The 27054-nt window shown below is 35.6% G+C and overlaps 1 long non-coding RNA gene across 1 annotated transcript in view; it reads left to right on the top strand.

Annotated features, from left to right (window-relative positions):
- LOC141568548 (uncharacterized) overlaps positions 1-24876 on the top strand; it is a 158100-nt gene extending 133224 nt beyond the window's left edge. The window contains exon 4 of the long non-coding RNA XR_012491692.1: positions 24755-24876. This is a non-coding gene — a long non-coding RNA (uncharacterized LOC141568548). The remainder of the gene's footprint in view (positions 1-24754) is intronic.
- Positions 24877-27054: the final 2178 nt, after the last annotated feature.

Genomic DNA, 27054 nt, shown 5'->3' with positions numbered 1-27054 from the left:
CTGTCATCAGGGATTGGTCTGGCAGAGGCCCAGACTGCGACTCCAAGGGGGATTTATCCTGAAAATTAATAATTGCTTGAACACTCTAGCCTGTGATCACCCTTCCTCAGGACCTCTGGGAGACAGGGGTATTTCACTCATTCAACAAATATTTATTAAACACCCATTATGTACCAGACACTGTGCAACCTTAGGAAACAGAAAACTTTATGTAATGTACCTACATTATTATGGGCTGCCCAGCGTTCCTTTATAGCTCTCAACAGTGTCATAATTTTATTTTGGGGAATTATATCTCTCCCATGGGTGTAGTTTTGCAGGGCAGGAAAATCCAGATTTATACATCTGACTATGGAACTCAGTGGGGCTAGAGGTTCTGCTTATTCTCGTTTGCCCAGGAGAAGGCATGCGACCTTTGTTCAGCTAGTTGGAATGTCTTACCTTACTGGCCTTTTGACTCTTAATTGAATCAAACAAAGAAGTGATCTTTGGTGCTCACTCATGATGACTTAGATGTCCCTAATATGAGGCGACTGCTGAGTTTTTCTTTCTCGGCCCTCCAAACTCTTCCCTGTCCAGAACAGAGCCTGCTGTCAATTCTGTGAATATATTAATCATATCTTCATATTCTTCCAATACATTTCTTATGTTTGAGTTAGGCAGAATTTGTTTCAGCCAAGTGCCCTTATGGATGCACCGCAGCCCCGAGCTAGTGACCGCGGGCATCCCAAAAGCTCCACGGACAAAGCATTGCTTCAGATTGGTTCAAATGACCAAAGATCACCGTGGTTTGTAGTCATACCTTAACATACCCAAATTGTACCAGATTTTAGGTGGTGAGGGCTCAGAGTTTCATTAACATCCTAAGAACTTAGGCAAATTCATGCAACAAACGTGTTTTCAATAAAGATAACAAGGGGATAGGAGGCTCTGTGCCATTAAAAACAACCAGCAGAGGGGAGAAGACAGAGGTAGGGATATATATACCTCACCAGCCTGTGCAAAACAAAAGAGCAGCAAAACCTAGCTCAGCCCCAGGATGAGAAGGGGTGTAGGAAGTGAACTCAGACATTACAATATTTTCCAGATTGGGAAAGAAAGAGACAGGGAGAAAAAGTGAAAAATGAAATTCCCACAAGTCTTGAGAGGGTTGTGTGGGAATATAAAGGAGATAACTGCCAAATTCACACAGTGACGTGCCCAAGGCCTTGTCCTGGGGGAACCCACGAACCTATTATCAGTCGGGCTTTCTTGGGAACCATTTACTTACACAAAGGCTCCCCTTAGCTGCCCACGCACAGACACTACAGGCCTTCCTTGTTCTAGGCCAGATCCCACAGGGGTTGTAGGACAGGGTCCATCCAGAGAGACGTGCAGAGAGGACTAAGTTCTAACTTCTCAGGACATCGGTCTCTTCCTTAGAGAGAAACCCCTCTGGAGTTTCTTATTCAGTCTCCCCAAATCATCCACTTTCCCTGTCTTGATTATTTTCTCTGCTCCTTCCATCCCAATATATTTCCTCTTCATTAAGCTATTCATTTTGCTCCTATCTCCAGACTTTTCTTTTTATCCTTTTTGGGGGACTTAGATGAAGTCAATTCTTGCTCATTTCTTCTGCCAACTAAGTAATTATCCTAATATATTATTTGGTGAAAAAGCTGTTCTGGAAATCTAATTTCTCTGCCAAGAATTGCATAGCCAATTTGGGAGCTTCAAACATCTGTAATTCCACGAAAATTTTAGGGGTTAAAAAACAAAAACAAAAACCCTCTGACATGTAAAATTTTCAAAACCATGAAGTTTCCAAAGTGAATGTCTTCTCATTTTAGATATTTTTATCTCTTCAGTATAGTTTCATAGTACTTTTTCCTTACTATTCTTTTCAAAATACTTTTTGCAATTACTGATTTTCAGTCTTGATGTCTTTTCAAAGATGCTTTTCTGGGGACTGTTGATTTCAGGCCATTTCAACTGTATGAGTTATGCAAGTGCGAAAACTTTTTTCACTCTAAAGAGATCTCCAGCCTATTTTTTGTATTTGTAATAAAGGAAAAAGGATAAAGAGTAAAATTGGGCATTGTTGGAGCCTTTGCAAGAAAATGAAAAACTAAGAAAATTTATATCCCAAATCAATATCACAATCAAAGATAGGCATGAAGGACTGACAGCAAAACAAAGCTTCAAGTTGTTCAGAGAATTACATTTTTATTATATTTATAGTTACATTTTTATTATATTAATATTTACATTTTTATTAGCATCACCCTTTTTTGGCTTCCCCAGATGTTTAAGGAAACACAAAATGTTATGCTGAGTAGAACAGTAATATGTTATATGGTGACCTAGATAATACAATGTATCTGTAGTATAAAATGAATATTTGAGTTTTAAAGTTTCCTTTTGTTCAATTAATATTAATTCTCCAGTAAGTACACTGCACTGTGGACACTCACTGCCTTTGAGAAATTCCGAATCTAAGGGGGATTTAAAATTTACCTGTGTGTGTCTCAGTGTATGTATGTGTGTAAACACTCTCACATATTTAAATGAAACCATAAAACGTATGTGAGACTCAATATGTATGAACTATCGTTTAGGAAATTTCTAGGCGTTGCTGAATTCCCTGATGCCTCTTAAAAACAAAATGACTGTTTCTAATAAACTTATTGATAGAAATGCCAAATGACACAAAATGTCCTAGGGAAGACATAGAACTGAAGAGTTTGTTGACTATTTTACCAACGGTTTTTCCACCTCTGGTATTGCTTCTACTGATGAAGAATATGTATCCTCTCACACTTGGTTGCGGAAAACTTCATTATCAGAGGTAGAACTAGCACAAACATGTAACCCAGAACAGGGATTCCCTCTCCTTGGTTTATCAGCAGAACTTTATCTCTTGATCTCCTCTTGCCCCTCCATGGTGGGCACTGCAAAGCGGGTAGTGACTCTCCCTCCTTAGAATCATGGAATCCTCTTTCTTTTACAGTCTAAGTCTCTCTACCAGTCACGATGATTCAGCTGCAAGTAACACAGTTCTCAACCAAGAGAGACTCAAAAGTAAAACTCTTTAATTTTCCTATGCCGTGAGAAGTGTGGGAGTAGGTGGTTCTAGATTTGGCAAAGAAGCCCAAAGTTCATATCAAGGAGCGAGGAGTTTTCTGTCTTAACTGTCATTCTCAATTCATTGATGTTTCAGTCCTTCAGCTACAAGATTGCTATTGAGGAAGCGTCATGGCCTCCTGACATCCTGTTTGATTCTACCCTAAATCTAGACAACTCTACCCCAGAGGCTCCTTATTCGACTTCCCTTTGTGACTCATTGGCAAGAACTGGATCATATCCCCAGATCCCCACACCCCCACAGCTGCACACAATATTGGCCACATGATTTACTAACAGAGGAGAATGGGATTGCTACAACTGGATTAGACAAACCAGAGTCGTCATCTGGGGTCGGGCATATGGGCACACCCTCCTCCCTTTGGCAAAGAAGGGGCGGGAAGGGCTGTTGAGTAGTTAAGTTTTCCCAGTTTCCCAGGCTGATATGACATCTCCCTCAGTCTGGGATAACTCAGCAGGCGGAATCTTCTGGATGTTTACCTTGGGTTCTAGTCCTCCAGTGAGAAAACCTCCTCATTATTGATTCAAAGAGAAAGGCAGGTATAGCAACTCACCATTCCAGAGCTCGTGACACATAATTCCTGACTTTATATTTCTGTGCTTTCTCAGCTTTTTTCTTTTTTTTTAACCTAAGAGGTTCCAGCTTCAATATACATCTTTATCTTTTTTTTTTTTCTCCCTCCTCTATAGCTGTTTTTATCTGGTACAAAATTGAAAGGGAGAAAAAGTCTATTTATCTGGTAACTTTTGATTATCTCCTCTAATTTCAGGACCTGTAAGCCTCTGCCAGGGTGTAGTTTGTGATATAGGGTATCTGTGTTCTCTTGTTTCTACTTTTAAACCTTTCCCATGAATGTTTAACTAATATGTGTAATGCTCCTGCCAGAGTTGATTTTTCATTATAGATGTCATTTTTCAAAGAGATTTGTCACTATTTTAAAGTGGCATTTTCTTGTGTTCATAATTAGCAGTTCTGATTTTTGTATTATAGTTTCTTTACAGATAGAAGAAAGTGTGTTTTTTGTTTTGTTTTGTTATTTTTAGATATTTCACATTACTTATATGTTACTGATAAGTTGGATGGTCTGAAACTATCCATTTAGACTTTATTTACATTTTAACATTGATTTATAAACAATTGAAAATGCAGATAAACTGGTAAGTTATTCATGTTCAAGGGTGCTAAGTGATGTTTACAAATTAGTAATTTCCCACCACTATAATGTATTCCATCTAGTGAACAATCCTGCAATCCAGAAATGAGATGTAAATGAAAATTAATGTCTTAGTTTTGAAACGAGTGCTTCTTTTATCGTTTTTATATTAATGGTCTCTTTTGAATTTTAATTGTCCTTTCTCCGCCCATCATTTATTTGTCTCTAATTTAACTATCATTGCTAAATGAATAATTGGCTCTCATATTACATTGTCTCCTTGTTTTGATCACCTGAAATCAAGTATAAGTGTTACAGTTGGTTCTCAGTAGGGAGGTTCAGATGGCTAGTGTTGAAGAGAGAAACGACTATAGAAGAAGATCCAAAATTGCCCTCAATGATAATTTAATTTAATGTTTAAAAAATTAAGGCACTTTTAATATGGAGAGGGGCATCTTTATCCCCTATTCATCCACAAAACAAAACAAAACAATCAAAGCAACTTCCAGAAAGAAAAGAAAGGCAGCAGTTATGCTTCTGTAGGCCCTAAATCTTGTCTGCAGATCTTTATAATGAAATGAAGAAGGAAAGAACAAGTCATTACTTCTTTGCCTTATGTTCTTGCGAGCCATATATCCCAAGATATCAAAGAACTTAGCAAAATAGCTTGGATACTGACTGAAAAGTCAGACTCAGAGTCTAGAAATGCAAAATAACAGCCCATATGCCAAACCACATGCATTATAAGGCTTGATACTTCTGAAGGAAGATTTAAAAGGCGACAAAGAATTCCAAATTTGGACCCACAGAGACATCTGGTATCTTAGAACTTCCCACTTTCCCTTGGCAGATATTTCAGCTAATTTTCCCACCTTGGTCAGAGTGTATAATTCTTTCTTAAGCTTATTTCAATTCTAACATATTCTCTCTATTCCACTGTTACTGTGAAATGGCCCTACTCTCAGGACCAACCATGTAGTTTTAGCACTTAGATCATTTAGCGAGTTTTTAGGAGAACAAAATAAGGGGGTAGGATTTAATTAACATAATGGGGACACCATCAACTTTTTTTTGGTTGCAGGCATTTAGGTATATTTTCAAGACTTGGTCTTCAAACAGATGCGTGTGAAAAAAAAATGACAGATGAGTCAAAATGTGGAAAAAGCGTTACATTTCAAGTGGTGTGTCATCAGTGTGCACGTGGGAGCTCTTCAGTATCAAACAGGGAGAACCAAAAGTACCCTGAGCAGTATCCTCTTTATGATGCTCGCTTCTTACAGACCAGCTGCTATTAGTTGGTCTATGTCTACATGAATAATTCATTAATTTGGGTCTATATGTGCCCAATGTGGATGGTAGGATGGAATAGGACTTGAGTAGACTGATAAGGCTTCTGGAAAATTACTATGAAGAATATACTAAGGGGTGCATACAAAGACTATTAAGCAGCAATGAGGGCTCAGTTGAAATTGAGTGCGACTATTTGTTAGTATAAATCATCCCTATTTAACGACACTAAGCAACAGTATCTAAAATGAGTAGAATTGAGTGGAATTCTACTCACTTCTACTAAAATGAGTAGAATGTGCTCATTTTAGAAAGTGACAATTATATTGAACTCTCAACTGCCAGATGAGGAAACTGAGGCACAAATAAGCTACATTAGTTGCCCAAGTCTACACAGCAAATGGCAGAACAATTCTAACTTCTAGACCAGATCTAAGGGTAGCATTAATAGGGATTTCAAAGTATGAATTACTTTAAAATAATTGAATTTTTAAAATTTTTCCATGTATTTCTCTCTCTCTCTCTCTCTCTCTCTCTCTCTCTCTCTCTCTCACTCTCTCTCTCTCTCTCTCTCTTGTCCTGTCAAAGAAAAGATCTTGCTAGAATTTGATCAAAGCTTGTATTTGTATTTGTAATAACTGTTTCTTGAACTACGTGTCAAGTATTATCAGAAGCAAGAAAAAATGGCAAACATGGAAATGTATGTGCCATCCATCTACCCGACCAAAGATTTAAAATTAGTAGATGATCTCTTTTATTTTTAATTTCTATATTTCTCTCAATCAACCAATTAACAGATTTAATTTTACCATGTTCTAAGTTCATTTAAAATTTTTTTTCACTTTCCTGAGAACACTTCAAGAAATGGAGAATTAGTAATGCCAGAATCTGTTAGACTACTAATTACCACCAATGCCACTTGCAGAGCTGCAATACCCTTGAATGTGTGCATTTACTTTATTTAATCCTCACTGTGAGAGATGGCATTTTATATTCCCTATCTAAACAAGAAAGAAACTAAAACTTAGAGAGGTTAAACAGATATTAGTGGCTAAATGAAGTTGTTTCTTACATAGTCTAATTTTTTATGCCTATATCCTAAGTAGATTATATATCTGACCTAGTAACTTTTAAAGAATAATGTTGATGATGCTTCAAAAATTGAAAACAGTTTAAGATCCATTTGCTTGAGGAAGCTTTCATCGAACAAATTGCAGTCTGTGCAAGTCTTCCCTGTGGTTGGCCAGCAATTGTTACCAACTGATGACTTCCCTAGAGACATAGTCAATCTGAAGTAGAATTGACAAGTCATTTATTTGACCAAATTGTTCAGGAAAATGAGTCAACATAAACAGGAAATAAGATAGGTATCAGCTTACACCTGGATATTGCAGGGGGCCGCCTAAAATAGTCCTTAATGGTTTCTGATTCAAAGTGTAACTAAATTTTGCTGCATTAGTAGAATGTTTTCCAGTAATGCCCAAATGGACAAATGTACCTTTAATTAAAATAATGAACATCACATTTGAAAGGCACGGCGGTCACATTCATATATTGTTGAAAAGTCTAAGCTTGCAGAACTGTAGAATATTCCCACCAGAACCTTCTTTTTCAGCAAATTTTACTGAAACTATACTTATGCTTCTTATTCAAAAGGAAGCACAACGTAAAGTTACTGTTATTCAGATTCTATCTCGTCATCACTAGGTAAAGCAAAGTTAATAATAATTAGCTTCCTAGATAAGTTAGGTAAAATAAGTATTGGTGTCAATTCCCACACAAAGTTTTATGAAGTAAACTACCAATTAGTAAGAATTATTAGAGTCTCATAATGGCATGGTTTTGTTTGTTTGTTTGTTTTTAACAGAAAACTGTTGGGAAATCTGCTTTGTTTGGCTTTTTTGTCCCTCCTAAAGTTTAAAAAGGCATTATAATTAGTCAGGTATAAAGACCAGAGAAAATACAGGCACTTAATGCCTCTTGTCTTACATCTGGCCTGCTTCATGCTTTTATATCACCTTTGTGAGCACGGGTAGACATTAGAAACTGTCTAGTGTGGCTGACCTTTCGATATGAAACCTGGTCCACTTTCTGAAATGTAATGTGCTCTGGCTTAAAGTGATGGTAATCAATCTGCATTATGACATGACTTAGAAACTCTCTTATAGCAACACTTAATAATATGGAAGGATGTTTTCAGTGTATAAAACAGTTTATAAAAGAGATATTCCATTCAATATCTCTTTATTTTTATTTTTTTAAAGAGATGAAGCGAGTGCTTCTTTGGGCGCAGCTCACTGTGGCCCATGCAGGGATCGAACCGGCAACCTTGGTGCTACCAGCACCACGTTCGAAACAACTGAGCTAACAGGCCACCCCATGCAATATCTCTAAATAAAATTGTAAGTTATTAGTTATTATTTCTAGGTATTGAGATCACATTTGTATATATTTTATGTGTCTATTTCAAACTTTCTACAAAAATGAGTCACATTTGAAACTAAAAACCATAAATATTCCTTTCACTAAAAGAGTAAAAGAATAATCAAATAAAATGAAAGCATAAAAAGGGAAATATCCTTGTTAAAGGTAACAAATAATATTAAAACATTGTGGTTCAGAGAATTTGGATATTTTTTTAGAAACAGATAATGGTAAAAGTAACTTTATACTTTTCTGATGGGTATTAGAGAGTGATGAGAGGAGAGTAACAACTAACAAAATGCACAAACAAAAAGTACACTAGAAATAATTTTAAGGATAATAAAATTGAAAAATATTATCATCTAGAATGATAAAGTACTTCTAACATGGAAACTGAATTGATACTGAACTTTCAACGCATAGGGAATATAAATAACCTAAAAATCAGATGTGTGAATAAAATGGAGTAATACTTTACATTTATGAAGTCTTCACTTGCCTTTATTATTGTTATTTTCTCACACAGAATGGTTTATACAAAAAGTGTTTTTATAGGTAGTATCCCATTTGATACTTATGGTATTATAAGATAGGCAGAGCAGTTACTTTTAATGCCCATTTAATAAAAGAGGAAACATACTCCAAGAGGGCAAATTACCTTTTAAAGCTGAAAAGGTGGATTGATGTCTTTTTATAACTTGATGATACAAATACCTGTTTTATATATTTGTGAATAGATTTGTATTTTCCTTTCCTCATTGTCTTCCTGTCTACTGGAAGGTTACCCTTACTCTTGATATATTCATGTTTCCAAATCCCACTTTATTATTCAAACGTTTTTGATTAAAAGCAAAGGTAATATTTTAAATATTATTACATAAAAAAAATCAGAAAAATGTGGGTAGCACCTGATCAAAATGGTTGTTAGAATGGGCACCAATTCATCAGGATGTCCCATAAACAAATGTCATGACTACATAGGTGTGTTTTAGCTAAATATCAGTCTTGTGACAGCCCAACTCAAACTGGTTTAAGGAATTCAGGGTAACTTGTGACACACATGTCTGAGCTGTACAAAGGTGGGCTGTTAAATTTCTCTCTATCTCTTTGTTCTTCTTTTCTGTGTACTGACTATATTTTCAGAAGGGCTCTCGCCTTGTGGTACAATATAGTTTCAGATATACATTGTATTTTCTCAGCAAAAATGAGTGTCTCTCTATTGGTTTCCCAATACAAGCCTTGGGACTAATTTTGAATTGGCTCTGATTAGTGACCAGACCTGTGGCCATGGGGAAGTGATGCAGGAAACACTACGCTTGGCAGCCAGCTTCCCACCCAAATGGCTAGACTAAGATTGGGGGAGGAGGTTTTCTGAAGGAGGGGCTACAGCTAGGAGAAGGTGAAAAAGTAACAGTCAGTAACGAAGTGTAAATGTCCACTCCACTCTCTTTCCTCTGAATGCTGGTGCAACTTTATTACTTGAAATATTTTTCTAAATCATAAAGAAATGTACTCTCATTCAGGACCCTTGAAAGATGAAGTAAAATCTAAGAACAAAATGTATAAAATAAAGTATAAAAATAAGACATGTTACTCAGTTAGAAATGAAGAGAAAAAGTATAATGTCTATAGCATCATGATTCACTGCAAATAGTGAGGTGTAAGAGAATTAGACAACTGACTATGACTTACAAACTGCCAAATTGGTTTTATTCTGCTCCCCATTTTTCTTTAACCATTTCCTCTATCAAGCAAATTAGAGCCAGATTTCAATATGGCATTGTAAAATAAGACCAACAATTATAAATAATTTCCTTCACAGTGTTCCCAGAACTTAGTGAGAATTCCTAAAATATAAAATAAAGTAGGATAAAGTGTATAGTATGTGTACTAAAATACTAACTAAACATGAAGTTATATGTAAATATAAACTACCTATTATTACATATTTTATATAATGTATGTATTAAAGTAGGAGACAGAACAGATAATTTGTATACAAAGGAAAGGTGGTTCCTAAAATTTCAAGATGTCATTAAAGTTTTGCAAATTGTATAGCCACAATCATACATGTCTTTGAAAAAAACAATTTTACCAGATAAACCTAATATTGATCCATATGCTAACTCCATTGGCCTAACACTTAAAAATGTTTAATCAATGTTTTGGGGCTTTAACCCAAATGAGGAACCCTTTTGATGGAGTCTTCAGTCAAAACGAACAGCCATGAATGACCAAGAACTTTTATGTTTGACAATTCACTACAGTATTGTTCAATAGAAATATAGTGAAATCCACAAATATAAACTACATATATCATTTAAAATTTTCTAGTGCCCACATTTAAGAGAAGTGAAATTGATTGTGATGCTATATCTTATTCAACCCAACGTGTTCAAAATATTATCATTTCAACATGTAATCAATATAAAACATTTGAATGACATAGTTCACATTCTTATTTTAATATTAATTGTTAAGAAATCCAGTGTAGGTTTTAGACGTATAGCACATTTTAATTTGGGCTAACTGCATTTCAAGTGCTCAATAGCCACATGTGGCTTCCTGATTGCACTGTCCAGATGTACTCAAATAGGTCACAGTTCTTTACTCAGGAAATCAATATTTATTATTATTGTTATTATTTTATTACTTGAATTCCTAATGTATTCCTTGACAATTTTTGTCCTCAGTCTAACCACCTATAATTGGATTGACTGTATGGGATTTGACAAGCTTATCTGCTGAGGTTGTATAAGCAGGCTACAGGGAACTTTGGCATCACTGTAAATTACTTTCATGCATATTACTTATCCTGAATTTACACATCAGCTTATTTATACTTGTAAATTTCAGAGACCCACCATTGTTTTAGCTCAATGTCCTTACCCTTAATCCCAAAGTGTGATGATCTAATGTGAAGAGTCACTCATGACACACCCCATAACAGAAAGGGGAAGTTCAAGGTCTTCGAAGGTCAGTAACATGCTTCAAAGTGGTTAGTAGGGGGTTGCTTTCCTGGTATAAGGGCACTTCGTAAAATTTATAATCAGTAAAGGTACAGTTAGGGAAAGGCTTCCACATGTTGGTTTATTTTAAATGTGCTCTCTCAACTATTCTTTTACTCAAGTCATAAAAAAAGAATTTTAGTTTCAACCTGTACCCAAAAGTCTTGGCGAGGAATGAGCTTGGTCCTGCATCACAGCGAATCTGGGGAAGTTTAGAGGAGCTCGGAGAGAGATACGAGTTGGCTTTGTGTATTTTAAGAAATAAATCTAAGGTAGTTAGGTGGATCAATTACTTAAACAAATTTCTTGCTTGAACTTTAACTATATTAAATGGAAAGTAAATGAGACAGGCCTATATTTTAACCTAATTTATAAAATCAATAAATACCAAATTGTTGCTGAAAAATGGGTTCTTGGTGAAAGCCGCAGGAAAGAATTCAAAGACGCACTGAATAAACCAAGCAATTGGTGAATTTATTAAAAGAAATAGGATAGGACACTTCCAAGATGGTGGGAGCAGGTAGGCCAGGAGAAGAGCAACTGCTCCAAAGAACAAAGAAGCCTAGGAATTTATTATTTTCAAAATGAGGGCACAAAATATTCAAGTTTTAAGGGGGGTGTTGTAGGTGTTCCTGGGCGGTCCTTACTGACCACTCCTTCAGTTGGGAGGAGGGATTCTCTTACCCTTTTTTGGCTCTTGTTGAAACTGTTATGGCAACACAGGGTGTGATTAGAATCCGTTGTAATTAGCTAAAGTTCACCTTCAGGGGCAAGATGGCGTCGTGGATGTGCTCTCTGCCACCGAAATCTAGTTCTGGCGGGTCCAGTCGCTGTACTTTTTTCTTACGAATGACCTCATCTCTTTCCTCCTTTGTCTCCCCTTGCCTCCTCCTTCCCTTCCTCCCACTCTCTCCCCAGGGCCCTATTTTTTTCTACCAACGGTAAGAAAGTGACTCTTCAGGCCGTATATACTCATATGTTCCACATTTACCAGAATGGTTCTCATTCAAATAGTCCTATTCCATTTGTACCTTATTTTTGGCTTAATAAAGATTTTCCATGTCTGAAGTACATCACCTTCTTTTTCAAAAACAAACAAACAATACTGTTTAAACTTCTGGAAAGATTTCCAGGATAGGCCCAGCGGCCATGAAAATTTTCCAAATTAAGATAGAATTTGGAACCAAGAAAAAAGTGTTTGTGTTTGATACCCCTTTCTCCCCAAATTATCATCATCCTTGTTTAACAAGATCTAGTGCAGATTTAGATTGTTATCCATTAACTCCACAAAAAAGTACATGTACTTAATTTCTGTATTGGATAAGGCATATCACAAGTGTTGCGTGTGATGTACTAGCATATATCATGAATACTTGAGGTTACCTTAAGAAAAACATTTATGACAGAAGTCAGGAATGCTGGGTATTGTATTGACTCATCTATATTAAACCTCAATAGAAATAGAGAATACTTATATTGTAATTTGTGATACTTTTTGAATGTGAGAATGAAAAACAAGAATCCTCACTGAGTATGGAAAATTATCCCTTGTAATTAAATGTTGCCTCTTTCCAATTATCTTTATTTTCTTCTTCTGGAATTCTAGTAATATATACTTTCAGCATTTTCCTCTCCTTGACTTTTATTCTCTTCAGGGTGTGTTGGTCCTGCATTCTGAATGATTTCATCATCTAGATTTCATCTGCTAATTCTTTTATTTCAGCTCTGCTTAATCTGTGTAATCCATACAGTTTAAAATAAATATCTGTGAAGACCCTATGTGCTGGTCTGTTATATGGTATCTTGTTCCCTTTTCTCTTTATTTAATAAATTATCATGAAACATACATACAGGTTATGAGTATATAACTTACTAATCATACTAAATATATTTTTCAGTGAGTTTCTTTTGGGTACTTATTTTTCAATATTTAATTGTTTTAACATAATTTCCCATGTTTAGAAATTATGCATCTCCTGCCTAATCATTTAGTGTTTACCACACACACACCCACAAACATACACAGTTAATTGTGTTAAAATAACATTAAATTTGTCATCATAATCTATTTAATCACCACTGAGTATTTTCATTTCAATTATTGTGAAGGTAGAGGTACTGTCAGGTTCTTTTTGATCATTCTTTGTGCGTATATTTAAGTTTCTCATTTAATTCTTTAAATATGTAAGTGTAATATTTTTTAATATTCTGATATTAGCAATATCTGATATATTCACAGGTTTATTTCTGCATCTCATGATACTTTTCACTCATGATACTTTGCTTTTTTTAACGTGATGTTTGAATGTAAATTACATTATTCCTGGAACTTTATCTATAGGAATGTTTTGAGGCTCAAATTGAAGGTGAATTCTTCCAAGAGGATCCTTATTTGCTTTAGCCAGTCACTTGGGGAATATTATTAACCCAGAACCAGTTTAACTTTTCCATTTAGGGATTTCTTTTTTTTTGGATGATAATATAAGTATATGAATTTGCAACAAAAACTACCTGTGTGCTGGCTTATGGATACAAATTTTTAGGAGTGTATTTTTCTCCTCCTCCACCTAATTCAAAGGTTGAATTAGGGAAATTTCCTGGCTCTCTCCTTCTATGTGATGGGTTTATTTCTAATTCATTATTCATTTCTAATTCATTATTTCTAATTACGCTGAGGGGGTAGCTTGTGGAGTTGCACTTTACCTAGGATTCCTGATTAGTTTCCTCCCCCAGGTGGGCCCAAGACTCCACCTTCTGTTTCCTGACAATGTCATGCAGAAACTGTAGTGAAACGTCAAGGTTTTTAGGGGAGCAGCAGAAATCATCAGGGCAATTGTCAGTTTAGGTGTCCCTTCTATTTTGGGATTTCAATTTTCAGTGAGTTTTGAGGACCTGCAGATTCTTTGCTTTTGTGGCAGTGCAATGATGTGCTAAAAATATTTTCGTTATATTGTATCCAGCATTTTAGTTCTTTCAATCAGTGGATCATTCAGTGTATCTTGTCTGTCATAATGTTAGAAAGTAAAATGATCTTTTGTTCTTTTTTCATGTTTTCAGTCCCATATTTTATTTCTCATGTATTTTGATCATTATTTTATAGTATGCATCCAGTAATTCTGATATCTGAAATTTTTGACAGTCTAATTCAGTGTGTTGTTCAAGGGAACAAGACTCTTGTTCATGGGAAACTTGTTTTCTCATGTGTTTTGTAAGATTGGACTGTGAAGTCATGGTTACTGGGGCTTCATATGTGGAGTCTTGTGAAGGAGGCATTCCTCCATGTAGGATGAATATTTTCCTCTTTAAGTAGCTCAGTCTTTTACCACTCTGGGACCACTTTGAGTTTTGTTGATTTCAGGTTTGTGGGATTATACATGTTGTATAAAATCAAACACCAAAATCACATGAAGGCTGGCCTGTAGTTATTAATTCTTTGATAGTCCTGTTAAAGCTGTGCTCAGAGGTCAGGATGGGATACAGATATTTTCTTCCCTATTTTTGCTACTAGTAGGAAGTCTTTCTTTTGGTCCATGCTTCCTTGAGGATATAGCCTTCCCAGGTCTGTGGAGGGCTATTGCACCTCCCTCCTGGCTAGGCCCCAAGGCCTTGCTTCTCTTGCTTCTTATCCCTCTGTTGGCTACTAAATCTTAGCTGCTTGGTTTCAAGATCAGGAATGGATCCAAGATCAGCCATAGTTTCAGTATCAGATCAACTTGTCATTCTGCTTCCCAGTAACCTGGTCTTTGGGGCCTTCTAGTTCCCTTCTGTTTCTCATTGTTTATTTGTTTTCTTTTTCTGTATGTATATTTGACAAAGATTTGTTTCATTATTTTGATCCAAGAATTAGCTCTTAGACTTATTTATTTATTCCACCGTTTTGCTGTATTCTGGGTCATTGATTTCTGCTTTTAGCTTTGTTTTTTTTAAATCCTACTTTCCATTTTTTTGTTTTGTTGTTGTGTTCTTTGTTTTTATTATTTGTTATCCCCACACTTTTACTTATAAGCTTTCTGCTTCTTTCTGTTTTGGATGTCTTTTGGTAGCATATATTGTATATCTTTAAGTCAACAACTAGTAGAGTTAAAATGTGATATAGACTTTTCAAGTAACTAAAGATGAAATAATTAAAACAGTTTATGTCACAAAATATTTAAAAAGTAAGCGAAAGGAATCATTATTCTCATTGAAGGGAAAAAGGATTTGTTATTTATAATTAAAAAAATTTTTTTTCTACCTATGACCCTGCAATTCCACTTTTGGGTATTTATCTGAAGAAATCTAAAACACTAATTTGAAAAGATATATGCAGCCTTATGTTCATTGCAATGTTGTTCACAATAGCCAAGATAATGGAAGCAACCTAAGTCTCTGTCATTAGATTATTGGATAAAGAAGATGTGGTACATATATATAATGGAATAATACTCAGGAATAAAAAACAATGAAATCTTGCCATTTGCAAAAACATGGATGGACCTAGAGGGTATTGGGCTAAGTGAAATAAGTCAGACAGAGAAAGACAAATACCATAAGACTTCACTTACATGTGTAATCTAAAGAACAAAATAAAATAGAAGCAGACTCATAGATACAGAGAACAAACTGACGGTTGCCAGATGGGAAGAGAGTTAGGGGACTGGGTGAAAAAGGTGAAAGGATTAAGAAGTACAAATTGGCAGTTATGAAAATAGTCATGGGGATATAAAGTGCAGCATAGGGAATATAGTCAATAATATTATAATAACTATGTATAGTGCTAGGTGGGTACTAGACTGATCGGGGAACACTTCATAAATTATATAAATGTCTAAGCACTATGTTGTATACCTGAAACTAATATAAAATAATATTGAGTGTCAACTGTAATTGAAAAATTTTAGAAAATTAAAATATTTTTTAAAATTTTAAAGAAAAAAAGGGTTTATTATCTACCAATTATAGAATAGGGAATGATTTGAATCTTTGTTGTTTAGTATAGAAGTTTAGATTACTTATATATATTTATACCTGATATAGTTCATGCTTTCTGTTTTTTGTTTTTGTTGTTGCCTTGTCACTTATTTTGTGTTCTCGCTTTTGCTATTTAAACTATAGTTTTAAATTTAGACTATATTTTGTGACCAACACAAGAATATGAACATCTTTTATATTCCCTTGACACTTAAAGATTTTTATATAACTAACTTTATAACTATTTTGTTCAATGTAGTTAATTGTGTTATCATTTTCCATATGTTACTTTCTATCTTTTTAAATATGTCAGAGGCAGGAAGAGATATTTTTAAAGTCTCCCTCAAAAAGTATATTTTTGTCTTTTTCTCTTTTCTCTTCGTTTTTGGTGTGTGTGTGTGTGTGTGTGTGTGTGTGTGTGTGTGTGTCTGTGTCTGTGTCTGTGTATCTGTGTGTTTATGTGCATGTGTAAGTATGTACTTGGGACCATACTATGCAGTCTGACAAGGTTCATAATTTTTATATCTTCATTGAATATTGTATGCTTTGATTTTTAAATCTTGAATTACATAGGATTTTACCTAAAAAATTATTTAACTTATATTTATAGCCAATTATAAATGTCAAAATAAAGTATCTCATAAATTTTCCTTATGCGAAATAAGGAACTTCATCTACTTGTACTTGCTTTCATTCATTCAATCAGAAAATACTTCTTGAATACCTGTCATGATTTCCTAGGCAATATTCAAGTTGTGAAAAATAAGGATAAAAAGCCTGCCTTTTTGGAGCTTAATTCTAGTGGAGAAAGACAAGTAATAAACAATACATAAATAGGTAAATGACCATATTTCATTGATTCAAAGAGGTACATTTTTTCACAATTTAGCATCTTTTAAATCAGGATGCCTCTCACAACTGGTGTGTATCATGTTTAATGGCCATATTTTTTGGGTAGAATATTTTATAAAAACGGTGAGCCTTAAAATTAATGATATTTACATTAAATGAAATATTGTAGTATGCCAAATGGTGATAAATGCTGCAGAGAAAAAGGTGGAGAAGAGGGATGGAAATTTCCAGAGAAGTATTGCATTGTTTCTTTTTTCATAAATTTTTATTTGGGAGCAGTGTGTTTTTCCAGGACCCATCAGCTCCAAGTCAAGTCATTGTTTTCAATCTAGTTGTGGAAGGCGCAGCTCACTGGCCCATGTGGGAATCGAACCTGCAACATTGGTGTTATGAGCACCACGCTTTAACCAATGGAGCCAACCAGCTGCCCCAATATTACATTTTTAAGTAGAATGATCAAGGGATGCTTTCCTGAGTGGGGGTCTTTTGAGCAAAGACCTGAAGGAGATCAGAGAGTGAGTAGGATCAGTGTGTGCAGTTGTGCAGGTCAAACACTGCTTCAATTTCAAGATCGCCATTCCTGTGTATTTTGTGAAGAGCTTTGCAACCATGCTGGTGCCTGTGTGAGGGAGCCATGTGGATGTCAAGGAGAAGAAGAGTCTAGGCAAGAGTGTATCGTACTCAAGGACACTGAGACTGGGGTGCACCTGGCATGGTCAAGGCACAGAGTGAGTGTGGGCAAGAGTAGTAGATGATACCAGAGAAGTAAGCAGGAGCCAGCACTTAGAGGGTCCTGTGGCCACTGTAGGACTTTGACTTCTATCTTGAGTGAGATGGGAAACAATTGGAAGATGTACTTGTATAAAAGGCAACTGAGAACATCTGACCTATATGTTTAAAAGGACCACACTGACTGCAGTGCTGAGAAGAGACTACAAAAGCAGGCAAAACAGGATATGGCAAAATGGGTTAGCAGGCCTACTGCAGTAATCCAGCTGTGAGACGAAGGGGCGTCGGTGGAGGAGGTGAGACGTGATCAGGGTCCGGGTATATTTTTGAAGGTGTACAGGGCCAACAGGATTTGCTTATGGATTAAATAGAGCGTGTGAGTGAAAGAGAGGAGCCAATGATGATTCCAAGTTTGGGATACTGAGCGATTGCTCTCACTCCTATTTGTATAGCCTAGGGTTTAAAACAAATTATGCATGGAAAGTTACTTTTTTCATAACACGTATTTTCTTTAAAGTACTCTCATTGATATTTATATTCAGTTTTGTAACCAAATTTATCATGTTTACATAGTACTAGGCTGAACTGGTTTTAATTCTCATCTGTTTTGTCTTGAGCTCTTGATTTTGAGCTTCCGCTATTTCCATATCTGACCTCTGTCCACAACATTCTACTCTGTGCTTTGGTCTTTACAATGTCCAGTGGGATATGGGATAGGGTGTGTAGGCAATGAGAACAGGGACAATGACACCTTGATTTCCACTGTCTATCTATATGGTTGAAAGATATAGCTGCTTAATATAAACTTAGTGTTTCTGAACCAGGGGAAAAACAGACGATGGAAGGTGTCATCCATCTACTTATAAGGAGGCAGGCCTGCCCTCTCCTAGTGGTTTAATAGGGTAGGTCACTCATTGGTTTGTGACCTTTCAGTCTGGTTCTGTTGAATAATTTTCCCTGATTCTGGAAGCTGAGTGATTATCAGGTGTTGTTTTGGGTGTTTCCATTCCTTTTTATCTTGTTCTATACCGTCATACAATATAGTGTGATGATGGTACAATGTGTTTCTAGGGTGGCTTGTTAGGCATTATTTTAAGTGGGGGATTTGGAGGCTTTAAATTTAAAACTAATACAAGTTGCCTTAGTTGAAGGCACCAGCTGAGAATAACTTAACTTGTAATAGAGACTTTATTTCCATTGGACTCAGCAGGGTTCTGATTTCTAATAATATTTCAAAGTGACACTATTACCTTCATATATAATTATCACATAGAGCATTTGTGGGAAATGGTGTCTTTTTTGTATGACATCGTCTATAACACCTTACTTCTTTCTGCTAAATAGGCATTCAATTTGTGTGTTGTTGAGCAGAATTTGAAAGCAAAATCACTCCTGTAGATGCAAGACCACAGCTTGAATCCTAATGGAAGTATATTGCGTTCATGTAGACCCAGAGAATTAAGATAATTCAGGAATTTGGGAGGCAACATTTGAACTGTGTGATAGATAATGTGGTTTGTGGGCAACACCCTACTTTGCCTCGATTATTCTGTGCATTGTCATATTGAAGTATATTTATACAAACTGCCTGTGTCTGAGCTTCTTACACACTTCAGTGGAATAACAAGAAACACTGGCTCTATATAGTCCCTAGAATAGTATCTCTAAGAATACAGCTTTTATAGCATATATATATATATATATGTATATATATATGTATATATATATATATATATATATATATATATATATATATATATATATATATATATATATATATATATATATATATATATACATGTGTATATGAACAGTCAGTTCCTACATATTTCTGTATGTATTTTTATTCTTATATTATATATAGGAACAGTAAAGTGTTCTGGTGTGAATCTTTATAGGCAAAATAATATTGTCTGTTTTTAAATGTTGGACAAGGCTAGTGCCAGCCCACCAGGAAGGCCTGAAAACCTAGCCATCTGTCAGCAGAAGGAAAGAAGTGGTACCAACTGAAAGACAAATGGTCTTTGACTGAAGGGAGTTTTTCTTAGGATATGCTAGTCATACTTTGTGAGTTTTGCTTTCTTGAAAAATAAAAACAAATGCTGTTTTGTATACTTTGTCCTACTTTAGCATGGCTTCATGATGCTGCAATGAAGACTTTCTTTTATGGGTGGTTATAGGTTGTCAACATTCTACTGAATGATATTTTAACGTCATTTAAACTTAGTAGGGTTAGTCAATTTGTAGTTGTAAACCTAGCATTATTATTCCCAGGGTAACTTGAAGAAAATATTTTCATATCTGATGGAAATAACAAATAGTCTATGTTAACTCTGTAAATAGCCACTCATCTAGAGGATGTTAATGGAAGTTGAAAAAGTGGTAAAAGATAATAATTTATTTTTATTTCTTTGCTCTTCCCCAAGAAAGGACATGCGATTAAAAAGTTGGGCAGGTGGTGAGGTTTTAGGCCATTCTATGAAATTGTTCTCTTGATTCAGCAATATTATTACAAATGAAAGGTATTATTTCTAAGCATCTTGTATTATTAATGCTCTTTTCTAGGTATTGTGAGAAATTAAACAAAACAAACAAATCTTATAATAGCAGGGGAAATGTCATGTTCTGTCCAAACCATAGTAGAAAATAATCTGAACCAATTTGCCTTTTTATTCCTGTCTGTTTGCTAAAGAGATTATTTTATTGTGAGAATGTAGGGACTAATGTTTTATAGTCTTCCTACAAAATATGATTAACTTTCTAAAACTAAGATAAAAACAATAAACCTAAATACTATTGTTATAGATCCCTCAAGTACTTTTATCTTTATTGCGTTCTATAAGCAATAGGCATAATCTTCCACAAATGTCTTTTAACCTCTGTAACTTTTAGGATAAAAAGTTGTTCAATTTCACTGTTACACACTTCAAATGTTTAAAGCCCAATGAATAACTCGACTCATGAGAACAGTTCGTGCCATTAGACTTGGTGTAGCTTACTCTCTTTTGTCAATATTTGTTGAAAGGGTTGTGGAAAGGGGGTAAATTAAACTCGATTTTTTTAAACAATAGAATTGATAAGAATAAATTGTATTTACCTTTGGGAAGCATTGAGGTACATGCTTAAAAAACAAGTCCATTCATTTCTCTCATTCTTTAATCCAAGTCTCTGTTGGCGCTTTCCCCAGCTGTCATGGCCTTGCAACCTGCTGGGGTCTCAGGTGGAGAAGCCGCAGTTGCCCAGCTGTTCTAGATAGCCTGCAGAATTCATTATCTACCTGTGGGCAATGTAGAGCCTCTCAGGATAGCCTTCTTTAAAGAAAACCTATGCTACAGAGACAAACTCACAAGGCAATCTTATAGATCATTATTCACGCGATAGGGGATTTGTGTGTGTTTGTGGAGGGGGGGGGCACATTTGCAAAAGGAATTGCCTGAGATTCCTGCAAAATCAATCTCCCATGTGCAATAAAACACAAACAGACTGCTACAATTTTTTTGACAGAGTTTTCAGGAGGAGTTATTAAAAAAGTAGGTAAATCGAATTCTTTCTAGTCATTTTTAGGGAGGGAATTTTTTACTGTAATTGAAATTGTTTTTCTTATAGTAGTTTTCTATCACTCAGATGTTGGGCAGGAGTTTTAAGTCCAGATATTAAATATTTATTAATAGTCATTGCTCTATTGAATTGCTTTCATTACTACCAAAGAATGGATTTTTGTCCAGGAAAGTAATTGTTACAGCTTTTCAGTGGAATGATTTACTGGTTTATAATATGAAAAAAAGAAACCTGTATAATATTGGGTGGTTACTCTTATAAATATTACTTACTCCTGTAAGATATTTTGCATTTCAAATTGTAACTGCTTTTATTCTTTGTGTTCATGGGCTTGCGTGCACATGCTCCTACTTGCGTGCATGCATGTGTGTGTGTGTGTGTGCATGCGTGTGAGTGTGTGTGTGTGTGTGTGTGTGTGTGTAGTTATTGTAGTGGGGATAACAATACTATATTTCCTCAGCTTAAAAAAAAATAAAGGTAGGGGATTTTCATATCTAAAACCTTAATACTCATATAGATGAGGTATACATATGGGAATACCAGTTATAAAATCTTTTATTAGCAATTGCTAGATTGGAATGCTTTCTAAAGCCAAGTTCAGATCTCTTCTACAGCAAAGAAAGTTATTTACCTTAAGAAGCTAAGGCACAGGAGCTCGATTAGAGACTGTTTGCTGCACAAATAAATGTTAATGCAGTGGAATGTTATTTGCGTCAGTCTACTCCTAAGTACATTAATTTTCTCTTTTGCTATTCCAAATGCTCAATTAAATTCTTCAATTCTTTTTTTTTCCTTCAGGAAAATTACTCGAACATAGCATTAGTTCCATCTGAAGCATGACTATATCAACTTGTTATTTCTGGACTGCATTTGTATATTTTACATACTAGTTTTAAAATGATTCAATAATGAATTTGCAAATCACAACATAAAGTAATACTATTAATGCACTGAAATATGTTTTTAAGTGAGTGATGATTTTTAAACCAGTATTATCTTTAATGGTTTATAATCAAGTTTTTCCTAACTGTAAATTTTTACAGTGTATTTTTTTCTGAATCTGTTTTCATATTTATTTATGTTACTAAAAATAAACTACATTAAATGAAAAAAAAATGGATAAAACATAAAGACCCAGAGGTAAGGTTATGCAGATTGGCAATATAAAAAGACAGAGTAAATTTGTCTTTTTTTATAAAGTTAATGGTAAGCAGTTAGGATTGTATTGTGCTTTCATTTTATAAATTAAAGGACATTGTTATCATTTGGATAGTGCTTTGGAAAATGCTTACCACTTGTTTTTGAAATGTTCATTTTCTATAGTATTAAGGGTTAACAGGTTTATGTGGCAACAACGAACTAGAAAAATAACGTAATGAAGAGCCATCTATCATTGAAATAAACTCTTCTTTTGAGAGCTCATATTGGAAAATCTGAGAATGATGTAAACAAATATCTATAAACAATAACTTTATTATAGAAATTATGAACTTTCACTTTTATGGAACCATAATCAAAGGCTAAAAAGGGAGAGTTTGAGGTCAGCAAAATAGGGCCACTGCCTCATATGCCCATCCAGTTTAGACAGCTAGTGAACTTTATTCCTTTCTTTAGTCTCTGCTGAAGGAAATTTAGTGCTTTAATAGAAATTTGATGCTCAATGCAACCATTAAATTCTTACTTATATATAAACAAAGCAAGACATCTCCTCATAATTTAGTTATGAAAGGTAAATATATAACAGTAATGTATGTAGTTATATGTAAGTTATTATTTAAAGCAAAAATACCTATTATATTTAAAAGAGTCTTCAGAGGCATGTGATGTGTAGACCTTGTATGGATCCTCTCAAACATCCAGCTCTAACAGGACATTTTTGAGATAACTGGGAAAATTGAGCATGAATTAGAATGTAGACAGTGTGAAGAAAATTTTGTTAATTTTGTTGGGTGTAATAATAAAATAATGATTTTTTAAAAAAATTCCTTATCTGTTAGAGATATATACTGACATATTTCTAGGCGAAAAAGTACAGTGCCTGTACAATTTGCTTTAAAATACTCCAGAAGAAATTTGGAAGAAAGTTGATGAAACAAGAACAGGAGAAAGCTGATGGTTGCTGAAGCTGGGCAAAAGCATTTGAAATCTTCCATAATAAAGAGATGGGGAAAAGAATTTAAGCACCCATGTCAGAGTGTACACATTCATGGGAGCATTATCTTAAAAGCAGTCATTTTGGAAGATCGTATGCTTATTATATACTTATTCCCAAAATAACACCACTAGTTAATTAAAATACCTCTGAAACACATCTTTTGAAATTATGCTCATAACAGGTGACTATTGGCATGTGGGTCCCATGGCTCATGTCAGAGGTTGGGTTTCCAGGGGAGCAAGGTAGAGTAGGGAGTCCTTTGTCAGATAAATATTTTAAGTGAGAACTTGGAAAAATAGCAGTTCAACCATTGGGGAAATCATTGCTAACCCCTGGTTCAAAGAGCTAGAAGTAGAATCAAGTTCTGGATTCAAGATCTATGAGTTGGGACAAAGGTAGATTTTGAGAAAAGTTGAAAAATACTGCTGAACTCAAACAAGCTCAGTAATCTGGTTTTACTAGACAAAGATGAACATTGGAAGGGTATGTATTGCTCCATGAGGTGTGCTGGTGGGTGGGCAGGAGTGTAAACTGAGGAGCCAGCATAGAAAAATCAAGCTCACTACTGCACCTCAGTTTGGAGTTCAGATTGTATCACCCAATTTGGTCATCTACTTTGAATCACTGAATTTAGCTCTGAATGACTTTTGTCTGTTTTCACAAATCAAATACACACTGAAGAGATGAAGCTTTGCCACTCTGAACAATATTCAAAAGAATATGTCACAGGTTGTGAAGGCCATTCCAAAATAAGAGTTTGCAAAAGACTGGCCATTCGAATCCTTGAAATAAACATAGCGCTTCCTTTTTCAAAGAGGACAAAACCTGTTGACATAATGTAAAAATCCCATTATGTTAAAAATTCATCCATATTACTTTGTAGTTATAGCTCAGCTCATAAGTGTTATTGATTTCTAATTTAAAAGTGTTAAGATTGAACAGCATTACTAAATTATAGTAATTCACTGGAAAAGGAAGGGAGAGAGAGAGAGTCCTTTTCTTCTGTCTCTGAGTAACCAGGCAGTTCTATCCCCTTACCTTCTACCCTAATGTAATCTATCTTAGTTCTTACAACAATTGACTTTGCCATTGATTCCTGTGAGAAGCATCACTGACTCCTCTAAAAGGTTGCGTTTCATTTACTAAATGCCATTTGCCTTCCCATACACCATGGCACGAGAGCACCTTACCTGACTGTTGGGAACACTGAGAATAAATATAATCACTTCCTTTCTTTCCCTGGGGGGCCCTGACCACTAGCCAGACAAGAATGAAACTGTAACTGATAAACGGAAATCTTATGCTGATACACAGTCCCACTCGCACACTAAGCAAATAAACAAGACCACTTCAGCGACTGGAGTCCAGACAGAAATCATTGCAAAGGTGCCCTTGATCCTCCAGATTCCTCTTCTGTCACCACCTATATGAATTGCAGATTTCTCTGCCAGTGATACTACCACGGGGACAGTACAGAGGAAGACATTAGCAAATGTTCCATCTTTGCCCCTTAGAACTCCTGCTGAACACCTGACAGCGGAGGATGGATGCGTTTTCAAATCATTAGCCCTGTCAAACGTGGTGACTGTATCTCGGTCAGTCCGTGGAACCGGAAGAGAAGCAGGTAAGTGTTAATGGATTTGCTTTAGGCATTTCACAACCTATTGGTCCTAATTAGACTGAAAAAGGGTTGCTATAGACAACCTGGAAATTTAAATAATGCAGCTCATCTCATATATTCTCCCTAAACTTATCAGCAAGGGGGTGGGGGGGGAGGGAGAGAATGATAAAGAGGTCTTAAAACAATACTGGATTATTTTGCTTTTTCAAAAAATAGGGCCCAAACTCCACTGAGTTTTTAGTTGCAATTGATGATGGGACTTAAACCTTAAAACAGTATTTTGAGGATAGCACGGGCAAGGAGCTTACGCCAAGTATCCCCTAAACAACAGAAATTTGAATTGATCATTAGAAACGCAAAGCTGAATTGTAGAAAAGCACAGACTCTCCAAACAAGGGGCAGGGATGGGAACTGAAATCAGCGTGGGTTCTGGCTGTGTTACGCCTGGAGAAATAGGAGCAGAGGGGTCATTTGTTATATGAGCTTTAATGAGCTCTCTTATAGCAGCAACAGGGGAGGTCCCTTGAAGTGCCCAGAACCCTCAGAAGATGTTTGGAGAGACACACAGACATTTGCAATAATCAATAGGAACAGTGGCAAAAGCATTAATTAAAGCTGCTGCAGTTTCTTGCATTCCAACGAAATTGAGATTTTGGATAATTGTAGTAAATGGAGTAAAGAAACCAAAGCTATTTGTCTCATAGGCAGGCCAATTTTCCATGCACAATCAAATTTTAGTTCTTATATTCCCTAACAGCTGCTCTAAACCCACTGAGGATTCAGAAGCCATTACACAATATTACTAAGAAAATTAGAGTGGTAGCAAATCATAAGTTGCTTTCTGAGCAACACAGTAGGAGGTCAGTTAATATTAAATATCCACAGCCCATGCACACACACTCACATTTCCTAGGAGAGTCTAAGCAAAACACAGCCTTCAGGGATACACACTTAGTAGCTTTGCATAACAATAACCGAGATGCTGATACCAGCTAATGAAATTCTGCTGCTGAAGAAGGGCCCCTAAGGCTCAGAATAAAGCCCTCTAGGAAAACAAAAATAAACTCCTTGTCTAAAAAGTAAAGTCAATCTCATTTATTTATTCATTCAACATATAGTATTTATTGAGGGCCTTCTTTCTATCACTTTGGATAGGCCCTGGAGATGTCACAGTAAGAAAATATAGACTGTACCTGACCTCATAGAGTTTAAAACTAGAGGGAGACAGATTTTAATGAAGCATTCACATAACTCAATGCATATTTACAGGCTATGAAATTGCTTAGAAGTGAAGATACCTGGTGCTATAAAAACATGTAACAGAAGAAACTGACCTTGACCAGGGAGGGTGATCAAAGACTATGAGGGATGACTAGGAATTATAGGAGTAGACATTAAGAGAACACTTGTTAGAAGGGAAAGTATGATGTCCAAAGGGCCTGTGGTCTGAAGGAGCATAGTGCTTTATAAATATTTGGAGGGCAGAGAGCAAGGAGCAAGATGTGAAACGAGATTGACACACATAGGCAGACACCAGACCATGCAGGCTGCAATAATTTTTTTATCCTATGAAACAATGGGAAACCATTGAAATTTGGGCTGAGGGGTGTCCTAAGCCTTTTGAAACAATCACGCTGGATAAAGTGTAAAGAACGGATTGGAAGAAGTCAAGAAGATTGTTGTAGCCAGTGGCCCAGGAAAACGGCAGTTTGGACAAGGATGGTGATGGAGTAATGGAGAGTCACAAAGAATTCATGGAGAAAATTAGGAGGTAAAATAAACAGGAATTAATCAGTTTTAGATATGGGGATTGGTAAATGAGAAGGAGGTGTCGAGGATGACGCTTAGAGTCTGACTTCTATAATAGATGGACAAACCATGATTTCCTTGAATAGGGAACACTGGAAAAACAACTGGTAGATTCCAAGTACATTTCTGGGCATACATTGAGTTTGGGGTAACTTTGATGCATGCAAGTGGAGATTTTTGACTCCAGTTGGACATTTGGGTCTGGGTCCAAGACAAGAAGTATGTAATTTTATGTGTCATTGATATAAAGCTGGTAATTGAAGCTATGGGTGTACATGAAATCATCAATATAAAAGTAGCAGTGAAAAGCGATGACTAAGACTGAGCCTGGAGGAGTTACAATATTTAAGATAATGGCTCTCAAAGTGTAGTCCCCAGGTCAGC

The sequence above is a fragment of the Rhinolophus sinicus genome, linkage group LG02 (assembly GCF_036562045.2).
Source record: "Rhinolophus sinicus isolate RSC01 linkage group LG02, ASM3656204v1, whole genome shotgun sequence".
NCBI classification, from domain to species: Eukaryota; Metazoa; Chordata; class Mammalia; order Chiroptera; family Rhinolophidae; genus Rhinolophus; species Rhinolophus sinicus.
The sequence above is the reverse complement of the archived record's forward strand: the minus strand, read 5'-3'. Positions and strand labels throughout refer to the sequence as shown.